Genomic DNA, 11,661 nt, shown 5'->3' with positions numbered 1-11,661 from the left:
AAAGTTTGAGAACCACCATGAATGTTTATAAACATATATTTACACTTGTCATGCATAGATAACAAATACTCACAGACACTTAGGTATTTGTGAATTCAGCAGGAAGAAAACCTTCTCTAGAACCAGTTGTTGGTCAGTTGGTACTCAGTCTTTTGAAATGCTGATGACTTTAACTTTTTGTGACCTGCTTGGCATTCAATGGCACTGTTGTCCTGTTGGATACACTTAGCGGAAGCACTAGGATCTCTCCTGAGGTACAAACTGAACACCTGCGTGTCCAATCATCTCAGTGCAGTCTAACCTAGGTTACTACTGTGGATTTTAGTGCAGGTAAGGTGAAACCTTGGAAGGCTGCTATCAAAATGTGAACCCTGAGCCATGCTGCTGAAGACAAGACACTTGTGCTTAAGAGGGGCTTGGCAGCCATGCCTGCATGGTCATCACACGTTCAGTAACTTTGTCAAAGCAGAATCAGGAAATCTCCTCTTTTCTCACTTGCTTTTTCTTTTTTAGAAATCTTCCCACATACTCTCTGAAGGCTGAAATCTCAGATGACCTGATCGTTTCAGCCCTCACCTTGGGTTCAAGCATCCTGTTTTCTGTGCAGATAAAGGATTTTTGTAATCCTGGGCAAATACACTGTATAAAAGGTGTATTTTTCAAAAGTGTATTTTCCAATTACCTAAAACTTCCAAGTGATCTGTGTCCTAAGATTACCTTTTAACTACTTATCCCTTATGTTGTTAGCCATATATTACAGGTACATAAATGAAATATAAAACAAAGTAAAACCCCCTAATTTGACACATTTTCAGAGGCTAATTATATCATGGCAAAAGCATTCACTTTGTTTTAATAGGCAGAAGTATTTATTCTTTTTTTTTTCCCTATTTTTTTGGCTGGAAATGTGTAATATGCCTATGACAGATACTTTGACAGAAAGAGCCAGCCAGCACATTTTCTTCAAACTGACTGGTTCATAACCCAGTGGAACATTTTCCAGTGTTTTTGTCTGAGCAGTGAAAGTGGAAATTTGCAAACAAGACTCTCTGTATATGCAGCATATGAGGATAGGAAACAGTAGAGTAAGTCAGCATCGATTTGTTTGTGAGAGACAACATGCCATCAAAAAAATCCTTACCGTCTGTGTGCCTGCAAAATGTTGCTTTGTCTTTATGCTTCTTTCAACACAAAAGTAATATGTAATAAAAAAAAAATCGTCCTAGTTTTCTAGTGTGTAAAAAGAAAGAGTCTCCATAAAAAAAGAGTATCTGGAAGGAATTTTAAAAAAGGTGAAATCTTTTCTTAGATATGGTAAAAGTGAAGTCCAGTAATTAATCTTGCATATGATCTCACAAGGAAATGAATAGAAGAAACCTTGGAATTAGACATCTCATTTGCTAACTTCTATGTTGGTCCCAGTTCTCTGCCTCGGAAATGTTGCACAGCACCTATGCATTCTCTTAGTCCCATTGGTTTATCGAGGGAAGTTCAACACCATCACTTCAGCAGAATTTCTTCAGTGTGGAATACATGCTATTCATTGAAGAAGGTGCTCCATGCAAAATATCTCGTGCATTCCAAAACCAGAATACTGTCATCTTTCCTTAAAAATTCTCATATTCCCCACCCAGTCCTGGCCCTCTAAATTTTGAGCCAACACACACTTTCTTTCATAACCATTTCCATGTTTTTCCTGTTCTCCTTGCAAGCAAATCATCCTCGTTTGGTTGGTTGGGGTTTGAACATGGATGTGTAACTCTGTGAGGATCAGAGGTTCTGTTGGATGAAGTGGAAAGCCTTCTGCAACGTTCCTCCCAGGCATGTGAGGAAGCATCATTGGCAAATGTGCTCCTTTTCCATGGAGTCAGTGGTCCTTGCAGCACATGCTATGGCCAACACAACTGAGATTGTAGCTGCAGTCACTGGTCCAGAGCATCAGGTCCTTCGATTTAGAGATCAGTCCTTGAAAACTGACATATTCCTGCTCATTTTAGGTATACCAGTATCTAAACAAAGGTCTAGTCTAATAGTAGAGGGGAGACATGAAAATGGGAGGATTCTTTGGCTTATTCCTTCCCAAACACATCTGATCTCTTTGAAATATGTGTATCTTCTTTAATACTATTCTCCCACCTCAGTGCTGCACATTCTGGACATTCAAAATTCAGGATTCACTGTCACCTTCCAAATGCATGAGATAAATGCAGAAGACTATTAAATTTCTGAAAACCCAATTCTTCCTCCCACCTCCTACTGTATTCTTGGCTTCCTTTTTTATTTGTCTTCATATTTTTAAAGCTTCAAAATTACTTCTTCAGCCATAAAAAAATAGAGTCATTCTTGAAAAATGAAAATAAAACTGATGTATAGACACCAGACTAAAGGAGCTGCAACTTTAGGTAAATCAGTAAATTTCTCAAGCTTCAATAAAACAGCAACAGTTGGCAGCCCTGAAGCACTAACCATGCAACCTTATTTATTTTCTGTTATTTCCTTTTTATGCATGTGTCCAGAAAGCAGCACAGCATGCTTAAGCAGTGAAAAATCCCTCACTCTTCAGAACCTTCAGTATGACCCATAGCAATCCCATTTTCTAATATGCAGCTGGAGAGAGTCACATCACTCACTGGATCAAGAGCCCAGCAATTTGTGTGCCTGAGTTAGAAACAGCCATGTTATGCTTCTGTTGCCATCAGCAATGAGGTAGGTCAGTTCCATAAAATATTTTGGGTTATTCCAGGCCACATTTGAATAAAACCAAAGAACTCTGCAGTCATTTTGACCAGCAGAATACAGATGTACGTCACCCATACCCTGTCTCCATGATACCTGTGCAGTGTATTTGCTATCATATTTCAAAGCATATGCTTTTTTCCTCGCACGGGCAGAGTTGAAGGAAGTTTTGTCCTCTCTGCTCTTCCTTGAGCTTTTGCATAAGCATGCATTTCCTCTGGGAGAAAGAGGATATTAGAAGCTACTTTTATGCTCTCTCTGCTTTGGAGACATGAGGACTTTTCAAGTTTCACATGTTGAAAGGTGATGTATCAATGGTAGAAAATGTCACATCCCTTGACATTTGAATAAGCTAATGGCATCTTCCCTAGGGCTCTCTAGCATTGGTAAAACCCCAGGAATTCTGACATTCAACTTGCTAGAAGTGGAATTACAGATGGTAGCTGAACTCGTTTCTGTGAGTATGAAAATTGAAGGTGGGGAGTAAGGAGAATAGTACAACAGCTCTTTACTGCCTGTTAATAAGAAGTCATCTCCAGCACTGTTTAACACAGGAGTTTCATAGCATGTAGAATGGAAAAATCCTCCTTCCCTTTCCCCCAAAAGATACTAAGTTAAAACAATTTTGGATGTGAAGAGAGTGGGAAAAGGATATATTTTCTGTGGTAAGCAGGGACAACTAGAATGTTCTGTCCCATATCTACATAATCCAATCAGTCTTCAGGGCAAAAGAGTAACAAGTTATTTGAGCAATGACTAATTTCCAAGAGAAGAGTTTGAAGTTGTTAAAAATATAATTTCTAAGTCTTTATAGAAATATTGCTGTAATTTCTCTTCCTGGGGTACCCAAAGGCTGCTGAGAAAACCATGTAAACTGCTGTTTCTCACTGCAACTTGGACTTTACTGGGCTTATTCTTGGGGGATTAATTTTATTTCCTTCAGTTTCCACAAATCTTTCAGGTAAGTCCCTGACCTCCAACCCCTAGTGCATGCCTTTGTAAAGAAGAAAAAGAAAAAAATACTTGCTCTATAATAACTTGTTATAAAATGTTCGTGTCATTTTGAAAAGCTTGGGGAAATGGTACCAGGTAAAACAACTACTTCAAGATGTCTGCTGAAAGATGAGCAATCCTGACAGTAGTCTGATAATCTTGGCAGCAATATTAGCTCTACTGCATCTTAGGCAATAGGCACTGACTTCCCTTAGATCAAATTCATACTGCAAAATCTGTTTCTGATCATGTTACTGGGTTTTGTGGGGTTGAGAATATGGCATCAGCCTGCAGTATGCAGAGCATCTTGGCACTGATCCAGCACAGCATGTGAAAACCATGTTTCTATAAATATGTGTTTAATCCCCATTTCCAGTGGAGAAGAAAGGCCCTCGTGATCTCTCAGCACTGAAACTTAAGGGAGCATTCCTACTGCTGTTGGGGACAGTTGCAAAGTGCTGTGTATTTAATGGTGAGAATGTGGTCCAGGGTCTCTCACCTTGCTATTTACCAGGTGGCCCCGAATGTCACCAACGTAATGGGGTAAAACTACCAATTAAAAGCTTTGTAGTACTTATTTCTATCCAGCATTTATCTGGAAGGGGCTTATACTTTCCTATTTGAGCTGGAGATACTAAGAATGTTTATATTGTGAGGATACTGTGAATGTTTATAATGTGAGGATTCATCTTAGATGAGGATGGAGATCACAACTGATGGTGTATTCTTGTGCTCCTCAATGGGCACCTTTTTCTTAGCTGCCCTGAACAAATCCTCCACTGGGGGAAGTCAATGCTGTCAGAGTATTCCTGGATGTGAGCTGCCAACCTTTGTTTTGCCCTGTCAAGCCTGTCTAAGATAATTAGTTTAAATTCCAATTAAAAAAAAAAAAAAGGAAGTTGGTCCTTCCTTCAATCAATGCTTTTTTTTTTTTTTTACGCCAAGGGTAAATGTGAATTGTGTTCATGGGCTGTGTAATTGAAATCTCTTGACTGAAGAACTCATATCGTAGACAGAAATGATCGTTTAGTGGTGAAATGAATGGGTAAATACCCAGGAGACTCGCTGTCTATTCCTGCTTCAGCAACAGATGTCAAGAATGGTTTGAGATGTGTTACTTAATATCTCTCACCAGCCTGTAATATCCTAAATCCTAAAGGGTGGTGGTGAAAGTGTTTGAAGAGCAGTGGTTATTTAACTCACTTGTGGCAAGTGCTGTAACAATGCAAAATGTTATTGCTATTACTGAATTAGTTTGATATGTTGCTCCAATGTAAGCTTGTGCAGAAGGAAATTATGTCATGAACTGGAAAGAGCACATGGGCATTTACTTTTCTTTGTCACTATATATCTACAATTTCAAGTTCAGGTTATAAATCTTCAATTCAAATTCTGTTTCTATCTTAACATATGGATGAAGGCTGGACGTTTGTCAAAGTTACAACCAGATGCATAAGTGCCATTGAAGGCTGTAGAAAATTATTAGGTACTAAATAGATTTATAAAAATGTTGAAACTCATTAAGGAGTTCACTGACCTCCTTATCTTAAAGGTTATCCACCAAATATCTGGGACATGTTAAAAAATGAGCCCAGAGTCTCAGCTGTGGGAGATGTGCTATTGCACAGTGACAGTCAGAGGGGAAAGATTAAGAACCAGAGGGAGAGGATTGTAGAATTTCCTTTGATTTCCTCCAGGGAGGAATATAACCACAGTGGTGACTTGCAAGGTGTGTCTTAGCTGTGCCTGGCACTTGGGGTCAAACAGACTCCTGATGAGACATGATCTGAACATGAGGAACTTTGATCTTCTTCTCTCTCCTCTTGTTCCTTCTTTCACCCCCTGTTCCCACTCTCAATTTCTTTTCCATGCCAGGTGCCAGGAGATTCTTTCAGTTTCTACCACTCATATAAGCCTGAGGTCTCATCTTCTGAGTGTTATCAAAACCCTGCACTGAAGGCTGAGTATATTTATTCCCATGAATTAATTGTTTTTCTCTCCTTTCTTACAGTTCTGTAAGCAATACCTTGTTAGACTGAAGGATACCAATTCCAGGTCTGTGGGAATTAGTATTTTGGAAACCTTGGTAATGTTTTGTGATGAATTTATGGAACATGACTGGAGCCATGCTTTTCCTTCAGCAAAAACACTTTTTTGGCCATGCATAGGAAGACGTTATTGCAGTTAAAAATAATTTAGTATATCATACACAATTGTGAAAACTGATATGAAAAGGAATCAGAGTTATCTTGTAAAGACCACAAATCCACTCTTAATTTAAAAATCACCAGTGACAGAGAGCCTGTTTTAGCCAAAGCTGAGTTTTATGAGCATGACTTTCCATGCTAATGAAAACACAAGCCCTGTATTTGAAGTCTTCTACCCAAACATTTCAGCCAGAGGTGGTTATTCTGACTGTCTATGGGACTGAGAGGGTGTTACCAGTGTTCTGTGCAGCCACATGTTGCAAGAAGTGACTCTCTGATGTTGTGATCACACTGCTGTGGTTACAGACAGTCCAGGTTTCCTTTAATTAGAATCCTCTTCTAATAAATGGACAATTTTCAGATTTAACAGAATTACCAGCCTGATCACTTAAGAAATCATAGTGATTTTCCATCAGAATTTTGAGTTGTTTTTTTAGATAATCTTTAGTTCTAAACTGTGATATGCTGAATCTAAACATCCAGAAGCATTTTGTGATTCAGTAAGGGAAAGGATTTTTGTTTGCCTCTTTGTTTGTTTTAAATAAGATCAACAGTTTTGATGCCATTTGCAAATGATTGTGTCTGGAACTGATTGAACATTTGCAGTTAGGAATCTTTGCAGGAAATCAAGTTTTAGTGAAGCAGATATTTTTATAAGTGTTATTTGCTTTCCATAAAAATCATGCATGTGTAGTGGTAAGAACCACAACAAACCATTGAAAAGAAATCCTGAAACACTGTAGCTCTAATTGCTTTTGCATTTCCGAAATCTCATGTCCTCCTGTGTGCCATGGGCCTGCACTTGGCTGCTTTCTCTGATACACAAGAGGATTATTTTACTCTTACTGAGATTATCTTTCTTCCCTTTATAAAATGCAATGGTAATCAGAAGTCAGAGAGAGAGTTTTTTGAGTAGTTCTGCTGCTAAAGAAGCATGGGAAGTTAAGGGAGGTGGCCAAACCCATGCAAAGTGTGTCCAGGGTTTAATTTCCTTGCTGGGCACCTGCATGCAAAATAGGGTCAGTGGAGTGAGAGCAACTCTCTCCAGTGCTTCTGTCTTCCCACTGTGTTTTAAGTGGCACCTCGTGGCTGTTGATATTCCTCACACACTTAAGCTACTGACAGGCAGTGAATTCCTTGCCTGGAGTGTGGTTATGTGGGGACTGTACTCAGAGGCAGCAGTGGAGACTACCCAGATGAGAGACAAGAGGAAAGCACTGGAGGGTGGCACAAGAGGGACAGCTGGGGTTTTGATTCATCCTATCTCATAATGACAGTGTGAGGACAAGGAGACCTTCATGTGTTTGAATATAATCCTCAATGGAAGGTTTAACACAAAGCCAATCAAGATAAATGGTGGTGGTATATTGAATGTATTGCATGTATAATTTTCTATAGCTTATGTATATGTTTTCTGTTTGTAATTTCAGTACAAACTTCCCTCTATCCCATAATTGTTCATGTCTCCTCCAATCCCACATATGGTTTGTAGTAAAATTTAGAGTTTCTCTTTCTAGGGCACATTTTGCCCTCTAGCAAGGCTCTGTGTGCATATGGCTTTGGACTGAGTGATGCATCTGTTACTCTAATGCTTCACTTCAATTCATTATTTCCCTTGTCATATTCCACATTATGCAGCTCCAGTTTTTTGTCATCCCTTATATCACTTTCCCCTCACCTGTTAAACAGAACTTCCATTTTTTTCTCCCTCTCATTTAAATGTAACATGATAAGCCAACAAATAAATAAATACACACATAAATACATAAATTTAAGTGCTTGGGAATCAAAACTGGCCTCTGAAATGTTTTCCCAGTTAAACTTTTTTTCCAGATTGAGTATAAAAGGTCCACTTGTGGCTCCTTTTTGTGTGTTTATTGCTTTGTGCAGCCAGATTTTGATAGAGCCAGAATCAGCAAGTTCTCCTGCAATATTCATTAGACATTAACTTCACAAGGAGAACCTTTCTGAATACATACTTGAAGCTGAAAGGCTCCAAAGGCTATTGCAACCCTTTTGTTTGTTTTTAACTGGGGCACTGACATAGCTGAGAAGTTTCAGCATTTAGCTGGGTTGGGAAATATTTTCTCTTGTTTACTTTGGAGGAGTAATAGGTTTCTTTCCTTGTTGTAAGGACAAAGTTGCTATGTCTCTGCTGCATTTGCAGAGATTAAGAGATTTGATGATTTTATTTCAGAATGCTAGTCCAAATATCCGCACCAATGAGACCCAATTGCTGCAAATGAAGACCCAGTACACAACCACAGATAACTTGATAAGCAGACTATGTTTGTGCCCTTTGCAAGAGGAAGTTGTAGTATATGCATACCTGAATTTTTTAAAACATTTCTTAGTTTTGGAGGTTTGGTTTTTTTCCCTGTATGAACATCCTTATCTTGTCCGTTTAGCACTGTTTGCATATGGTCAATATACTCTGCTGCTGAAGGAGGTTAAAGATAAAAAAGTACTACATTTGTTTTGGTGTTAGAAATTCAAAAGTTTTGTGTGGGTTGTTTGGTTTTGTTGCTGGAGGGATTTTTTTCTGGTTGGTTTTTAGCACCCAGGAATAGGAAAAAGAGAAGTCATATTAAAAAATAACATAAAATTTCTGCACATTTTATGAATAAAAGTGTTGAAGAAGAAATTATTAACTACTAGACATGCAATAAATGAAAGACCTTCATGGTATTCAGTATTCTTCATCTTGAGTGACCAGTGATCTCCACATGCTAACAGATGTATTTAAATTGCACATGTAGTCTCTTTTTTCACCACTGAGGGGAAGCTTCTTAAATATTTGACAGTAGTGTTTAATACCATCAGAGAAGAATGTTTTAAATAAAAAATACAGTTGGTTAAGTAGGGGTACAATCCAACATTAAGATGGAAGCTGCATTCTTACATAAAGTGTTCAGAGATCTTTAGTTACAATTGCCAGAACTTTTATTTTATTTCATATATGAAGAATAGATGTATCTTATCTTGCTTTTTCCTCTCCTGGTGATCTTGAGTTTACCTTGCAAATGCAAAGGAGACCAAACCAGACAAAACTTCACAGGTGATGGAACAAAAGCACAAAGGTTGTCCTGCTTTATAGCCCATCTATCTCACAGCATCATTTACCCCTGTGTAAGACAAGTGCCTAAGCTGGCTGTTCTGATTTAAAGCCCTCTTGCACTAATCCACTTTGTTGTCGCATAGAGAAGGCACAAGGCAGAGTAGAGTAGAACTTTTCTTCCCCCAAATCACACAGATATCTGGAGAAAACAATTTAAATAATTTAAATAACCCAAATCTCTGGCCTTCAGGATCAGGTGCAAGGGCACCATTCTTTCCTTCTGGGAGATCTAGATGTCTAAAGGCCCATGAAGGATCAGGTAAGTGGAAATTTCACCTGATGTAACCTAGCAGCTAATATAAATAAAAAGAAAGAACAAACTCTTCCCCCATTTTGAAACTCTCCTTCAAAGTCCCACGTAAGTGTGAATATGTAGTATAAGTGCAAATCAGAGACTTAGTGTGATTCCCTGTCCTCTTTGCAGATATAAATGCAAAGGAGTAAAAGAGAAACTTAAGCTGCTGAAAAATTCAAGGAGTTCCTGAGCATTCAGACATTTTTCTTTTGTAGGAAGGGAAAAAAGCCATAAACCTCTCAGAGCTGTGGTGAGAAATAATGGCTTGGTCCTTGTCTGCTCGTATATGAAAGGTGCCATGAAGATCAGTGGAAGAAACCTGGAGCTGAGAGAAGGTGTTACTTTCCACTTATCATAGGTAATGAGGAGACAGATGGGAAAGAGGAAGCATTTTCTGTGTGTTGATTAAAACTTGTTTTTGCAGAGGTGAAGATATTTCCTTCTCCCTTTCTGCCTTCCCCGCAATATTTGTGGCTATAATTCGTAGGGGTGTGGTGACTTAGGGATGCAGTGCCACGGCTGATCTCTGTCTCAAGAGCAGCTCAGACCTGTCTCTCAGATCAGAGAAGCTGCTGTGCTGTGTGCATGTATGTGTATGCATATGTGCAGTGTGAAATCCAAATTTAAATCGAGTTCATTTCATCCCATCTGTGGCCTTAACTTACTTGGATGCTCTTCAAAACCTGCAGAAAATAATGTCTTGAATAAAGTTTGAAGTATCAGTCATTAGCTCTTTTTTAACCTGCAGGACACTCCCTTCCCTGAAAACCGTCCCCAGAGCTTCAGCCCTCTGGGTCACCCTTGTCCCCAAGTCAGAGGACTGCAATGTGGCCAACCCCTCCAGCTTTCTGGGCTGGCTTTTGCCACCAGTATTGCCTGTGCAGGGGAAGATGGACACACCATTGCTGCCAGTATTGCCTGTGCAGAGGAGGAGGAGGATGATGGACACACTGTGATGTTTGACAGCTGCTGCATCTACTGCCAGCATGCCCTCTGCCCAGTGCTCCCTGAGGGATCTCTCTGAGTCACACTTCCACCCCCAGACATGGGCAGGGCTCTCCATGAGAGAAATGCAGAACAGCAATATTTACACACGTGTCTTTTAATTTTGAAAAGAGGGTGCTGGGTTTTCTCATCTTCACAGAAGGCTGCAAACAGGAATGTTATCCAAAGGTGCACCAAAACATCCACAGTGTGCAAACGTGTGTGGATCTCCAAGTTGTGGGTTCTTTCCTGGGAAAAGCTTTTCCTGAGTCAAGCAATTTATCTGTTTAGCTGTGCTGATAAGGGGGTACTCAAAGATTGTCCCATCTGCAAGACCTTCTTTGCAGATGGATATCTCCTCTGGGAGCCTTTTTTTTCCTCAGCTTGCAGACAGGAGTTAGTGGCCATCATCTTGTTCTGAGATCTTGTGTTCTGTGGCACAGGATGCCAGAAGTCACAGAGCGAGAAAGAGGCCCCAGGGCTGTATTTCTGCTTTGTGGGGAGAAATAAAGGGAGGAATAAGGAGGAGCATGGCAGTTCCTCAGCCCAGCTTTGGCAGGACTTCACATGTATGCTCTGCATGGCTGTGGCTGCATTGCCTGCAAGGATTCACTACTTGGCAGGCATGATTTAGCTCCCTTCCTCTGAAAATCTGACTCTATTTTTCAATCAAAAAAAAGAACTTTTTTTTTCCTTTGGGTATTGCATTTTATATGATGTTGCTACCAATGCCAGATGACAACATTCCCCCCGCCACTGTGGAATTAAATGAAGGAGAAAATGTGGAGACAAAAGGAAAAATTGTTTTGATTTGGAAGCATTTGTTAATGATTCCCCCTTTGGTTTCAGGCTGGAATGATTTTCTTCCTTCACTGCTTTGTATGTATCTAGGTACAGAGAGACCACATCAGGCAGTCCAAGTGCCTGGGATGCCATAATTTGACAAGACAATATTGCAGACATGCCATTAGCATTCATGATTATCAAAGAGATGGTGGAAAAGAAATTGTCTTACTCTTACAATGTGAATATATCTATTTCACAGCTTTTTCAAAGGCAGACACGATGCAATCACTTGTGAGGCTGGATTTTTAAGTTTTACTGCCACTCTGCCCTATTTTTATCTGTCGCTTGAGACTTCTTGTCCCTGGAAAAATAAAGAGAATTTTAAGATGAAAAAAAAAATTCTCCATCACTTTTGAAATAGCCTCATATCTTAGTGTCAGTGGCGATGTTGCATCACTGGTAAATTCAGCATTTAACACACATTGTTGCTTGCCCTGGGGAGGTGGGAGAGAGAACAAGTTATTTCATCTGATACTATCAAG

Source organism: Catharus ustulatus, chromosome 2 (genome assembly GCF_009819885.2).
Source record: "Catharus ustulatus isolate bCatUst1 chromosome 2, bCatUst1.pri.v2, whole genome shotgun sequence".
NCBI classification, from domain to species: domain Eukaryota; kingdom Metazoa; phylum Chordata; class Aves; order Passeriformes; family Turdidae; genus Catharus; species Catharus ustulatus.
This window is presented reverse-complemented; position numbering follows the sequence as displayed.